This window comes from Anas acuta, chromosome 3, assembly GCF_963932015.1.
Source record: "Anas acuta chromosome 3, bAnaAcu1.1, whole genome shotgun sequence".
Lineage (NCBI taxonomy): Eukaryota > Metazoa > Chordata > Aves > Anseriformes > Anatidae > Anas > Anas acuta.
Genome location: NC_088981.1, coordinates 25,484,813 through 25,499,749, shown reverse-complemented (window position 1 = coordinate 25,499,749; position 14,937 = coordinate 25,484,813). Strand labels below are relative to the sequence as shown.

General features: G+C 39.5%; 1 long non-coding RNA gene across 1 annotated transcript; it reads right to left on the bottom strand.

Annotated features, from left to right (window-relative positions):
* Window positions 1-143: 143 nt before the first annotated feature.
* LOC137853662 (uncharacterized) lies at window positions 144-14,933 on the bottom strand. Its single transcript, XR_011094637.1, has 3 exons — window positions 14,697-14,933; window positions 13,421-13,525; window positions 144-308 (listed from the first exon to the last, which is right to left on the bottom strand). It is a non-coding gene; the product is annotated as an uncharacterized lncRNA (long non-coding RNA).
* Between the last annotated feature and the right edge of the window lie 4 nt (window positions 14,934-14,937).

The following is a 14,937-nucleotide window of genomic DNA, read 5'->3' as shown; positions in this document are numbered from 1 at the left end:
CTCCCTCCTCCCTCCCGCAGGCACCGAGGGGGCAGCGAGATGGGAGGGCGGGCCGGGGAACTCGCCAGCGAAACCGCTCTGACCAAAAAGATACCGCCCGCCCGCCCGCCTAAGGAGAGTTTTTTAAAATCTACTTACTGGTATTTCTTCAGGCTCGTGTATGGTTTGTTAACGTAGCACAATGTGGTTTGTCATCCGTCCGTGGGGACCCTTCTGTCACTTGTCACTGTCCTCCTCAGATCATGGGCACCAGAGCCAACGCAGAAAAGGACACCCGGGAGATGAGACAATGGCATTGGAGAGCAGGTCTGGAGTTCAAGGAGAAAGTATGCATCACAACTGAGAAAAGCAACGTGGCTTTTTTTTTTTTTTTTTTTTTTTTTTTTGGCCAGGACATGCCTGGTGCACCGCAAAAGCAGACACCTAGAAGGGCACAGCAAGGTCTGGTCTGCAGAACCACTGACTTTAAAATGTGTGACAGCAACCACACACCTGGGCTTTGCACAAGGTGAAATCTGACAAGATAGCACTGGGATCAGGCATATTGGCAACCATATTCCCTATCTCCTGTGTCATTTTATGTCAGTTGTCTTAGCGACAATGTTTCCCGAGGAACTGGCAAGTTTATTGTGTTCAGCTAGGTTGTCAGTAATGCCTGCACCCATCGGCCAAGGTCATTCTCCCTACGGGTGTCCATACCGGATACAATTTCAACCTTACAAAGAAAAAATGCTCACCAAAGCTGAGCTTTCAGAAGCCATGGCTAAGCCAGACACAGAACTGTGTTCAGTAAAAGCAACTACAGGTGCCTAAACCAATGTGAATGAATAATCAGGATAAGTAACAGCAAGACAGCCTATGTCCTACACTCAATTCGACTAATTAAAGCTCTGCTTTCTGCCTAGTTGCCTTCTATCCTGCAAGTCCATGAAATATAGATGACCATACATACAAACAGTTCATATCTACCCATCAGTTAAAAAAAAAAAAATCATAAATGTAACACGAGGATGGAAAATTTGAATTCAGAAGAGGTTTCTAGCACAAATTTTTAATTTTCCATTTAAAATGATACAAACAGTGATGAATGCTAAGCACAGATGAACACTTTCTTAGGAAACTCTCAGCCCATGTCTAAAATAGTGATTATATTAAAAAAAAAAAAAGTGTATGTAGGAACACATTATGCCTACGCTGATGTAATTTGTGTGTTTTATTCATTTGCTGGCCCTCATCATATAACACGGGCCAGAGTGCCTGGGTCATGAAATAAAAACTGAGGCATTGTGATGACAATATCTGATGACACTGCAGATTAATGCTGGAATCAGATCCATGTCTAGATTTCTGGAAATCAAAGGAAAATCTACCCTCATTTTCTAAGATTTTGAAAGAAGGATGTATTTTTTTTTTTTTTCTTAAATTATAACTGAATTTGCTCAAAACATAGCTGGTCACTGCTGAAACATTATGTCCATTTTTTCGTGTTTCATGTAATTAGGTAAACTTAACACTTTAATAAAAAAGCTGACCAAAAACGTCATCATTGTTCCAAGGAACTAACACATAGAACCACAGAAGCTCTATGATATTCTAAGAGAAAAAAAAAAAAAAAAAAAAAAAAAAAAAAAAAAAAAACACCCTCAAGTTGATTCCAAACAGGAATAAACTCAAATTTTTATGTGAGGGGCAAATATTTCAAAATCCACTTTTTATATTATGTTAGTTCAATTTAGATGAAAAAATATTTCAGAATGAAATAAGTTAACATTTTTTCGTACTGAAAATGTCAAAATAATGGGCTTCAACCTTATCGATGTGCATTTTGAGAGAGATGAGCTTTTTAACTGTGAAACAGGAAGCTAAATGTAACATCCTGATTTTAAAAGAACTGTCTATTTTGATGGTATCTGACCTGTTTTAGGTTCTCTAAATAACTGCTTACTGACCCTTAATCAGACAGCATGAGTAGGCAGGGAAGATATTTATAGATGAAGCATTAGGAGGAGTATCTGGTATTTTGTTTACTACTTTAATTTAATTTTATAAACGAACTGTGCAGATGGTAATGAGAAGCATATGAATGGAGAGCTATAGTGGAAAGAGAGCCAAAATGGAATTGTGACGACAAATCTGAAGTGCAAAGAGAGCTGACTCTTCCAGATCACCTAGAAAAAAGGAAAGCTGAGCCCAGCAGAGCAGTATGAGTCAAGCAGACATGGAGTGGCAGCAGTGTGCTCAATCAGCTTATTCCCACATCAGAGGTAGGTTAAGACTAACCCCACTAAAGCTGGCAGAGTAGCACACCTAGAAACTGTGTCCTTAAGAAGAGAGGAAATAAAATGAAAACAGAAATATACAAGCTGAGCAGAAGTCCTAAGAAGAGAAAGAGGAAGAAACAAGGTGACCCACATACATATAGAACTTTAAGCTGATGTGGCACTTGAGATTGCGCGGGTGTATTTGAGCAAGAAATAACACTATTTACAATATGTTAAGACAAAAAGAATATTCATGTTTTCCAAACATATTAAAAGAAATAAGGTGGTTCTGGAAGACCAAAAGAAATAGTGCAGAATAGTCAACTTCACAGAATCACAGAATCTCTAGGTTGGAAGAGACCTCAAGATCATCGAGTCCAACCTCTGACCTAACACTAACAGTCCCCACTAAACCATATCCCTAAGCTCTACATCTAAACGTCTTTTGAAGACTTCCAGGGATGGTGACTCCACCACCTCCCTGGGCAGCCCGTTCCAGTGCCTAACAACCCTTTCAGTAAAGAAATTCTTCCTAACATCTAACCTAAAACTCCCCTGGCGCAACTTTAGCTCATTCCCCCTCGTCCTGTCACCAGGCACTTGGGAGAACAGGCCAACCCCCACCTCGCTACAGCCTCCTTTAATGTACTTATACAGAGCAATAAGGTCACCCCTGAGCCTCCTCTTCTCTAGGCTGAACAAGCCCAGCTCCTTCCGCCGCTCCTCATAGGACTTGCTCTCCAGGCCCCTCACCAGCTTCGTCGCCCTTCTTTGGACCCGCTCAAGCACCTCGATGTCCTTCTTGTAGCGAGGGGCCCAAAACTGAACACAGTACTCGAGGTGCGGCCTCACCAGAGCCAAGTACAGGGGGACGATCACCTCTCTAGCCCTGCTGGTCACAGTGTTTCTGATACAAGCCAGGATGCCATTGGCCTTCTTGGCCACCTGAGCACACTGCTGCCTCATATTCAGCCGACTGTCCACCATCACTCCCAGGTCCTTCTCTGCCTGGCAGCTCTCCAACCACTCATCTCCCAGCCTGTAGCTCTGCTTGGGGTTATTGCACCCCAGGTGGAGGACCCGGCACTTGGCCTTGTTAAACTTCATGCAGTTGGCCTCAGCCCATCGGTGCAGCCTATCCAGATCCTCCTGCAGAGCCTTCCTACCCTCGAGCAGATCGACACACGCACCTAACTTGGTGTCATCTGTGAACTTACTGAGGGTGCACTCAATGCCGTCATCCAGATCATTGATGAAGATGTTAAAGAGGACCGGCCCCAGCACCGAGCCCTGGGGGACGCCACTAGTGACTGGCCTCCAACTGGACTTGGCTCCATTCATGACAACTCTTTGGGCCCGGCTATCCAGCCAGTTTCTAACCCAACGAAGCGTGCGCCAGTCCAAGCCAAGAGCAGCCAGTTTCTTGAGGAGAATGCTGTGGGAGACAGTGTCAAAAGCCTTGCTGAAGTCAAGGTAGACCACATCCACAGTCTTTCCCTCGTCCACCCAGCGCGTCACTTTGTCGTAGAAGGAGAAGAGGTATGCAATTGTAGTTCATGCTAACATAAATGTCAGTAAAGGCTTACCCAGGAGAATGCTTACCCCCCAAACAATACCATGACCACAAGATATGATTTGCACTTTCCACCTAAGAGAAGGACCAAGAAAGCCAGAACTTTCCAAATAGGAGCAGCAGGTCTGTGAGTGAACTCATTCAGTATTTCTTACCACAGTTCCAGCTTACCAAGGATCTTGAAACTAATATAACCTAAGCAAAAGCCTCCTGGCACATATTGCTTTAAGCTCCTTGAAAAACACAGGGCTTTTCTAACTACCTTTAGTTAGTACTGTTCTCACTTCTGTGTCAGCCTTTATTACCTTTTTTAATTAAACAGAAATTATCTCATGGTTTATTTTTAACATCCATTTGCTCCCCAAAAACCTGTCATATCGTTCTTTCAAGAAATCACCCCTCCATATCTTCACTGTTCATCAGACTTCCAATTCCTTTGACCTATTTCTTATTCTTCCCTCTTAAACTCTCAGAAAATCCAACTTTTTAATAGAACTTCAAAAATGCTGAAAATTTCAGTGATGTTTCTCCAGATTATTCTTCTATTTGAACTTGGAGATTTAGAATAAGAAATAAGCCAGATTTCTCTACTTAAATAATCATCTGTGAAATAATCAGCTGATGTGGAAGTGATCACAATTAGTCTTCACTTTTAACATTTCTGTATAGGAACACAAAAAAAAACCATCATCTGCCAAAATTGTCTCAGAAAGGCCACAGGAAGATAAAGGACCTTATGAGAGCTCCATAAACCAGAAGACTTTAAGCAATCACCTTTCCATATGCACAGCTTGTTTATCTGTGAAAAAGAACAGTAGGATGATTTTTCAGGGAAGAAGTCAATGAAACCAAAAAATTCAAAGTGACTGTTCGCTTACTTAAACTGCTAAGAGAAGCTTAAGAGGGATCAAAAAGCCCTTTTATTTTCAAAGCATGCCATAACTCTCTCAGAATGTCACTTTGCTTGCAGCAGGTATCCACTACTTTAAAGCTTAACCAGAAAATGAACTACAGACCATTAAGATTGGGCCAAAATGTTGGATTCTGTTAAAAATGATGTATGAATTTCCCAAATAAATCTAAACAGAAAAGGACAAGTGTTATAAAATGTGTTTATTTATGGGAGTTTGGGAGAAACAAACCTTTTTTCTCCATTGCAATAAACACAAGCCTCTTTCATTTCAGAAAAAAAAAAAAAAAAAAGAAAAGAAAAAAAAAGTTACTGTTCATTCAAGTGTCTTTACATATTCAATTTAAATTCACTTCCTATTCCTGGAATGAACACATACAGAAGGAAGGGAGGGAAGAGAGCAAAGAAACATACATACAGGAGCCAAAATTCTGATTCTGCCTGAGTTAAGGCAAAGCAGCACTGTGAGCACAGAGTATATTAGCTCTCCCACATCTTGCACCAAGAGACACAGGCTTTGACTCTGAAAAAATCCAATATTAACTATACAAACAGTAAGTATGTACTATATATATGTATTTTAAAAGTATGCTCCTTCAAGTGACAGGTTTGGAAACACAAATGGAGAAAGAGATAAAAAATGCATTGCTGACTTCATAGAAACAACTGCCATCGTCAAAAGATCTCAATGTGCTTCATCAACTATATATAGAAACAACTTACTCTGCCCCTGAAATTCAGCCATGGATGAAGTGTAGCAAGAAGCATTTATAGGACAGACAAATACTACCAAAGCATAGTTTGGGCTTCAGGACGATGGAGAAAATGCTGACTACACTGAGATCACTGGCTGTTGCCAACCCTTTGTGCAGAAGGAAAATCACGGGGCTGAGACACTGGGTGATCCACACCAACTGAAGATGCCCTATGTAACCTTCAGCAAGTCACTTCAAGTAAATTTTTCCTAAAAAGCTAGGTGTTGACCCATTAGACTGTTCTCAGTGATATAAAGAGAAACAAGCTTATTGTGCTGCACCCTTCCATCTCTAAAACATAGTCAAAGTTTCCTTTGGTTTTCAATGTCCACCTAGAACAGAGATTGTTTGGAGCAGAGGCCTTCTATCTCTAAAAGCCCTGATCAGCTCACAGAACAACTAAAATTACAGCGTGCTTTACCTACTCCACCTCCATCTCTGTCTCACAGGTCTGTGTGTAGCCTGCAAACATGCCTGGCGGTACACTAGTATGCCAGGCTTGCTCAGGCATGCAGGGTCCCTCATACTCTGGAGGGGATGTCCCTATCATTCCTAGGGCCATGCCTGCAGCCTTGTAGTCTGCAGAGCAGGTGGTCCTGGTTCTCAAGAAACACTAGGTTAGCAGGAAACATTTAAAATCTGGTCTCTGCCACAGTATCACTGCACTAGTATGTAGTAATATGTGCTACATAATAGCAATCATAAAATCAGATGTGAGCCCAGAAAGATACAGCAGGGCAGTGGGCAAACCCTCTAGCAATGGCTGCTGCCACACTGCACTTCCTCAAGATCACACCTTTTGAGAATAAGAGCCCTCAGCCCTTAAATTCCCACACATCTCTATTAAATACTTCAGAAAACAACATGATACCTGAACTTCCTAAACATTTCAGCTTGCTTTTTGAGGACACCTCTATTGTTTAATGGTTCTTGTCTGAATTGGTGCAACTCACAGAAACAGAATAAATCGTGAGCTACAAAATTGTAAGTTTTGACAGACTGTTTGCAAAGATTAAAAAATGTAACATCATATGAAAAACTGGGAAATGTATATGGCAATTTATAAGCACACTGCAGCCAGCCTGTTAGCAGACTGAAGTTGTAGAGCAATATGCAGTTACAACGTAATACACACGGTAACAGGTGGGGAAACTACAAATAGTGCTGGCATAGGATTGGAAAAAATGGTGAGACAGAGCCAGGATTTTAAAAATGGTTCAGTGATGAGAGTGTAAGGAGCAGGACTGTGAGTATAGCATGGCCTATTACAAACCTTCAGAAGAGCCGTCATGTGTTCTGAGAACCCTGGCTGTGCTCCTGTTTTATGTTGGCTTAGCCTTATCACACAAAGATACAAAGCAAGGAAGAAACCGGGGGCCTAAGGCAATGCTAAAGCCCGCAACTGGCTACACAGTTTGTACTTCATGAATAGAAACAGATGAAAAAAAAAAAAAAAAAAAACATTAGTCAGCCTGTGTGACCCATGACTGATTTACTTCAGACTTTTTTTTTTTTTTTTTTTATCTTTTTTCTAAACATAACATTATTCAGCAATAGTTTTGGTCACAGTAAGAAAGGAGAACACAGATGTATGAATGAGATAAGGAATACAGTGACAACATGCCTTTATTTATCTAAAAACAAAGGCTGTTAACTAAGTCAGAGTTTCCAGACAACAGTTATCTAGGGGGCACAGAGAAGACCTGGCAGGTTTTAAATCACTGAGGTATGAGGTAGAGATTATGGGCACAGGATATGGGCACTAGATATCAGACATTGCTGTGTTCTAATCTCAGCATTTGTGCAGATTCACTGAATGACCTTAGAGAAGTTTAATTCTCTGTGCCCTCATTTCTCCTTCCAGATACACCAACATAATTTTATTAACATCTATGAAATTAAAATAATACACTCAAGAAGACAACTTGTTCGAACAAATTGCTAGTCTGTAAAAATTAGTACTAACTACTTATTGTTCATTCTACAGGAGTGACACAAAGGTCAGTAAAAGGGGCAAATTCAGCCCTGTATAAGGCAACATTGGACTCAACCTGAATTACTGTCAAACAGAGACAACACAGTCTTTTTGCAACACACATTGTGCAAGTTTTTCTTTTCCAGAACTCGTCCTGGCATCCTGTCCAACAAAGCTTTTCTCTGACGCTTAAGGTATATTAAGAATCAGCATGGAGAAAATGAGCAGTGTTCCTGCTGTGCCTGACGTTAAAGCAAGGCCTGTGTTTTCCAATTCCTGTTCCGAAGACAATTGTTCTTTTTCCAGCTATGATCTCTCTCACTAACTTTGGCCATATTCTCATCTCAGGAGCAATGGGTATCAGTTTTGGACAACATACTTTCCAGTACAAGACTGGTTGTTCTTGAAATCTACCAGCAACAATCCACTCATGCTGATGACTCTTGTCTATTCTCAATGTCTGGATGAGGATGAGTCACTTGTTTCTTCATTGGCTCATCTCTCTCCCTGTGAAAGTTCAGGCCACCGTATGTAAAGAAAAAGTATTTGCATGCTTCTTCACTTTGAAGACAGTTCATTTATAGGATAAATGTAGCAGAGTTGTGGTAATATGTGATCTAGATCTCTGTTGTGCCCTGTAGTTAGATCTAAAATAGCTGTTAACTTCCTGAATTTCTTAACTGGACTGAAACTGCTTTTTTTCCCAACTCAGATGCTGTTCTGGGTATTTTCCCAGTTCATATGATAATAGTTAATACAGGCAGAGTCAGAAACTAGAATAAAGATGAGCCCTATAGGCTGTAAGGCTCCACATGTATTTGTAGTACAAACTCTGGAATACATTGTTTTAGTTGAGAAAGGCTGAACACATCTTCCTCTGGCCTCTTTACCCCAGATGAAAGCATTCAGCAAAAATCTGATTTTGCAGATCATGGATGGATTGAACTGCATGGATAAAAGTTCATCCATGAAATGGATGTATTCAAATATACCTCGGGCTTCTGTAGGGGAAACCACTGAGTCGTGAATGAGCTTCTAGAACACCAAGAAACTTTTTAATTCATTCCTCATGGCTCAGCAACCCCTCTTACACCTCCTTCATAGGCCACCCTGCTACACAGATGATCTATGGAAAATGAGACTGGTGGGACAAAACAAGACCTGTAAACCCAGGGGCTGATTTTGTACTGGTAAGTAGTGGAAGTCAGGAGTCATAGAATGCACTTTCAATTGCAGGAGAAAATGTTTAAAACAATGCATAATGGAAATACCAGGCAAATGTAGGACTCTACAACTGGGAGCATGTACCTCACTTTTCTTTCTGTAGACCAATAATTATAACAATAAAGAGTAAGGATACATATGAAAATTGAATACCCTATGGATTTAGAATACTCAAAGTAGAAATACAGTGATAACCGGAGATGAAAATAATTTATTTTATATTTGGGAAACATGCTTCAACTGCATGCAACAGACCTCTACTGAATAAAAAAAGAGAAATCATAATGCTGTGGAACTCTGCTTATGCAACACAGTAAACAAAGCAGTATTTCTGGAGAAAAGGAGTTTGTGACTATGCAATTAAAGCTTGCATTGTGAAACTTAGAAAGCGGATGAATTAAGATTGCTTAGAAAACTTCAATTCTGCCATAGCCCACAATTAATTGACTTGTAATCTTATTTATTTATTTTTGTTAGTTTGTTTTAAGACATCTGTTCTATAACTGATTATAAACACTTTATAAATTAAGAAATTAAACATAAATTCTGAATTGGAAGACAGCTCATACAAAATGTTAACAAAAGTAATAAAGGTTTCCAGTGCACCTTGACAATAATAAAACCATTACAGCTTCTGCTCAAGAAACATTATGTTCCACACACTAAAAGATAAAAGCTTTCTGTTTACATTCCTCAAAGGCAGGGGAAGTTAATCCAGATTCACTACAACAGGCCAACAACAAGAGTTGTTCTGTTTCTTTGCATCTTAGACCTGTCTGTTGTGGATTCACACACAACAGTCTTGAAATCTTCTACATTGACACAGACAGACTAGACACATTTGGAAGTTGAAATTAGTCATAAATTGTTTAAAACGCTTTGCTCCCCCTCTATAGACTGAAGCAAGGCACATACATCACCGAACTGTTGCAATTTGTAGGTGTTACAAACCAAAAGGGTCCTATCACAGGTAAAGTATGAAGGTAAGAGTCTGAAGTGGAACCTCTTCTATACGGTATTTGAGAGCATCACAGCAGGAACTGCTTTGTCTCTGGTTGCCAGGCTTAATTCAAAGAGGTGTATCAGCAACAGTGTATCAGCAACAGTGTCAAAATCACCTGATTCTCAGAGCCACACACTCCCCTTCACTAGATGTTCAATGCCAGGCTGTCTTCCTACCCCCTAAGTGCCTCTCAAGCTTTCTGCAGAAATAGTACCCTCCTCTCAGTGTGTCCAAGGAATCACCTCTGGTGTCACTGGATCTCCAAGTCTCTCTCAAGTAGTTCCTCTGCAAAGAGCTCTCTTCAGTGGAATACACAATACACGCAGAATGCTAGAGAGCAGGAAACACACTGGAGAAAACACTGACATAACCTTCCACCAGTAACAGTTACTAGCTGTTATCAAGAACATATCCATTTGTCAAGTCTATTTTGTGGAAGGGAGCACCAAGGCTTTACATCATCTCAAGACAGCAAGGCCACTATTTTAGGTCTGACAACATGGCATCTCTAGCAAGTTCCCAGATTTAGAGATCTAGGCTTATCAGTAAAACTCAGTTGCATGCCCTTGCCACCTAAATCAAATGCACTATTTCTTCAAAGAACAGTTAATTTTCTCTCCACCAGGGATCCCCAAAGCACATAGTAGCATGAACAGTTTCCAAGGCACAATGAAAACAAATATAAAACCCAAACATCTTTTAAAACTGTACTGAAACACAATGAAATTTTAAATAGTTTTTTTTTTTTTTTTTTTCCTCCGGTGATTGCGATATACTTTGTATAATGCAGTATCACAAGAACACACTTTTTAATATTCTTTAGATATTATAGTATTAATCTCTCCCATATATATATGCATGCATATGTTTAAAGGAAGTTGTTCAGTTGTTCCCAGTGTTCATAATGCCACTGAGCTAGGCATTACATGAACACGTAATTCATTCCTATGCAAAGACATGTAAAATGCATTTTAGAAAATAAATAAAAAACATGTAATTGAATATAAGCACACAGCAAAATCAGCAGATGCATCTTCCACCTTCTGCCGTTGAATGTGAATCATATTGGCTTTTGAAATTATCATCTAAAATCGCAAGCTCATTCTAGTTTAAACCACATATTCCACCAGGTATGAAAAAGGCATGACTGGCAGTGACTGAGGTAAATGAAGAAATTAAAGTGGCACTAGCTTCAAGGGCCAGCCTGAGAACAGGCTTAAAGGTATTTAGTGTGTCTGGACAGGAACAACACTATTTCTCCTTCAGGGAGAAAGATGTGATTCATCTCAGCATTTAAAAAAAATAAAACCACACAACCAAAAGAACAGCAACTGGCTGGCCTGCCAAGTAAATAGCAATTTGAACAGCTGCAGGTCAGGAATGGGTAGCTGCACCATATGAGATCTGCTTTTATTCCTACACTTGCCATTTGCTTGAATAACAGAGGCAACAGAGAGAGGAGATAGCAAGACAGCATACTGCAGTAAGAAAAGCACACTGCATTAAGAAGCATGCTTCTTATCGACCACATTTTCCTTCTTCCAACCTTCAGTTAAGTTTCTCTTTCATCATTTATAGCCCTGCTATGAAAGATGAGGCATGTCTAGTACCCAGCAGTCCCCTTATTGCCTATTACATCCAAGTCCCAAAAAGCCACACTCCCATTACCAAGTTTTCCTGACACATTAAACACCACAACTCACAAGTACCACAGAGTAGCTCCATGGCACCTACCCTCTCCGTAGATTGTCTAGCAAGGGCATCTTTTCATAACAGTAAGCAGCTAATGTATACACAAAGAATACCTTTTCTCAGCCTAATAAATATCAAATCATGGCAAAGAACTATCATAGTCACAGCAATCATGAGAGGCAGTTGCCTATTTTTCACTGCAACAATTGAGCATTCATTGAAATCCAACTTTCTAACTGATTTTTTTACAATACACAAATACCAAAAATATAATAATCCACCTGTAGTTCAGCAATAGAAGAATTTTCCTTTTTCTTTTTTTTTTTTTTTGTTATCTCTACTATCCCTGATGTTTTAGGAATAAACTAGGCCTATCAAGTACGAATACAGAGTTATGAAGACAGCCCTTGCCTACTGTTTTCAAGCCAATGCTTTCTCTGCATGTGCCTAGCTGAAGCACCTTTTTTATTATTATTATTTATTTATGGTTTATTTCTTCTTCTCTAGAATAAATATTTAAAAGCTTCCTTTACAATAATTTTTGATTAGAAGCACAGAGTTTGTAGTACCATGTCATAAAACCTTTAATACAGTAAAATAGCCCCTTCTCCACCCCATCCAGAGGGTTTCTATTTATTTTTAGATCTGGAATGCAGCTACACATGAGAATTTATGGCTGGGGGAAGCTGCAATAGATTTTCCAAGAAAAGCCAGGGAAACACGATACTGACTGCCACAGTGGTCAGTAAGTCGATGATGTGCTTGATATAGTGCCTAGCAAGCAAGTTTCTCCCAGCCATTCAGTTCAACTGAAAAATTATTTTCCTTTCAGTCCTGTTTCACCTATTAGTACTGCCATTTTCTGCAACCTCAAGCACCATTGAATTATGCTTGTTTCTGCCTCCAGTTCCACCAGCTGCACTCTTGTAGAACTCCACTGTCCTCATGAGTTACTCCTGAGTTTCCCTAAAGTAAGCATAAAAGGTAAGTCTGTAGCTGAGGAGTAGAAGACAAGGAAGATAAATCTCAACTTCCTAGTTTTATGTATTTGCATTCCTAGATGGTACAATAACTCCAATCTCTTTGTTTCTAACAAAAGCCAAGCCAAGAAAATAATGGACTCGAGGCCTATCAAGGTATACGCTGCAGAAAGGCACTGTCTGATCATTGCATAACAAAGTCCAGATGCGAAGGGTGACTGCTGCATTTTTACAGAGAGCAGAAAGAAATTAAAATAGAGAAAAATAAATTACTAGAGCCCTAAAGTATGCAATAAAGCACTGTTCTTCCCTTCTTCCTGACAATTACAGGAACTCCATAAAATCAGAGACCACAGATCTGCCTATAAATGATAATCTCCAATAAGGAGCAGATATGTATATGAATTAAGAACAAAGATGTACATTGGCTCAGAGTAGCAAGTTTAACTGCACAGCCTCCAAAATCACAAAACATTAGCACACCTCCTGAAACCCACAGCAAAACAAAAGGCATCTCCTGACAACAAGCTTACATTGGCTTAGAAAATATCCAATCCACTTCTAGAATATGGATTCATTTACAGCTCTGCATACATATACCCCCACTGACCACACACATTTGTTAACACCTACTTCTGCTTCAAAAGCTGGAGAACTCGATACTTACTGTAAGGACATTAAAGACTCCTGTGACTACTCTAGAAAAGTTTTAATATTACTTCATCATGTTGTAATCAGATTGTATTTTGGATGTCAAGTATTTTCACATTCCCTATTACCAATGGCATGGGGAAATGTCAGTAAACTTACCAAGATTATTAGCAAGCAATAGCAAAGTGGATGAACAGTGGCTCTCTTCCAACTCCTTCAAAACTGTTTTAATAAATGATCCAAAATCATGGTGGATCATCAGATTACAGGAGATGGTGTAAGAAGGAAAAAGAATCATCTTAGGAAATGAATTAATAAACTCTTGAGAATAATACAAACACGGGCCAAGCCCATAACTTTGCATGTCAACTGTACAGGTGATACTCAATTCCTTACCTTCATTTTGATACATTACTATTGTTATTCTACTGAACAGTTCTTGTTTTGCATCAGAAGTGATTCTCTTCTCCACTTTCGCTCAAACTCCTCCCTGTCTGTGGCCTACATAAGAAACCAAACCAGCCGATGCATTCTAGGAGCGCACCTAGCAGGAAGTTAGCCTACAGGGCAGAACAAGATCCAGTCGGCGTAAAACCTCTGAAATGTATATAGTGTGGACAGCAGTTCCTCAGCACCATTTCTCTCCACAATTTTCTTTCTACTGGGCTGCATTACTTACTGAGGTAGATATAGCTCTCTCTGCATCATTTTTTTCCAAATATAAATTAGTATGTGAAAATTTATGTTCTAAGACTCAAAAATCTTCAGCAGACAATCCAATGTGTGTCAAACTCGGCTTAAAAGCAACCATCAACAGAGACAACCCTAGCTGCAGTACGGCCACAAGAATTCCACCTACACAGAGTAGCAATGTGACAATGCAGGCACTGGGAATCTGAAGGGACTGCATGAAACAGGCTTGATTTTAAGTTCAGAAAAGCATCACTTTGCAGTTCAGTGTACATCTCCAGAGCTTAATGTACATAAATAGAAATTGGAACAAGTCTCTGAGATAGTCAGCTTCACCACTGAGGAATTACAGTGCTAGCTAAGCATAGCTCTTAACAGGCATTCTGTTCTTGTATTTTTCCTATGGAACAGGTTTTTGAAATTAAATCAAAACCAACTATTTTTGCTTCACTAGAAAGATACTTCTTGCAGCTCTCTACAAGAAGAATACAGTGGGATAGGAATTCTGGAAACCTGAACACAGTTCAGTATTTGCAACTTCCAGTTTATCTCTCTGGCTAGAGAGTTATTAGCAATTATTTTGCTCTATAATGACTGATTTTAATTAGGTAACTATAATATAGTACTTTTTTTAGAAACTGGTTTCTGGCCTTTGGAAAGTCTACATATTTTAATAACATTTGATATTTTTAGATATAGAAACATGAATATTTATAGCAGTTTGAACTATACTAAAAATAAGGTTGCAAAAGGCTTCATGAAGGAAAAAGATGCACAAAAGTCATGGGGAATTTGAACAAGTGCAATAAATTGGCATCTTGGTTTGCTTCACCTGTAGCAAGCTCATTTGCTAGATGGTCAGAATCCAGGCATTAGAACAATCAGAAAAATAGGAGTAATCCTCTAAATCAGTAAAATCCTCCAAATACCTTAACGCTATTTTAATTGCGGTGGTATCAACCTTTAACAGCCAAGCAATTACCTTTACAACCAAATACCGTCAGAAGTAACACAAAAATACGCAGTTAATACCCTCTCACTGACAAAGCACCAGCAAATATAACCAGGCACAAAAACAGATATCCCACTTTATTTCCTCCCCCTGCTCCTACAAAGGTGTTCATACAGTTAATTTAACAAAAGCATACAGCCTTGCTGAAATCACTAGACTCTTGTAATGGATACATTTAAGCACGTAAATAATTCTCCGCAAAACTAAACCT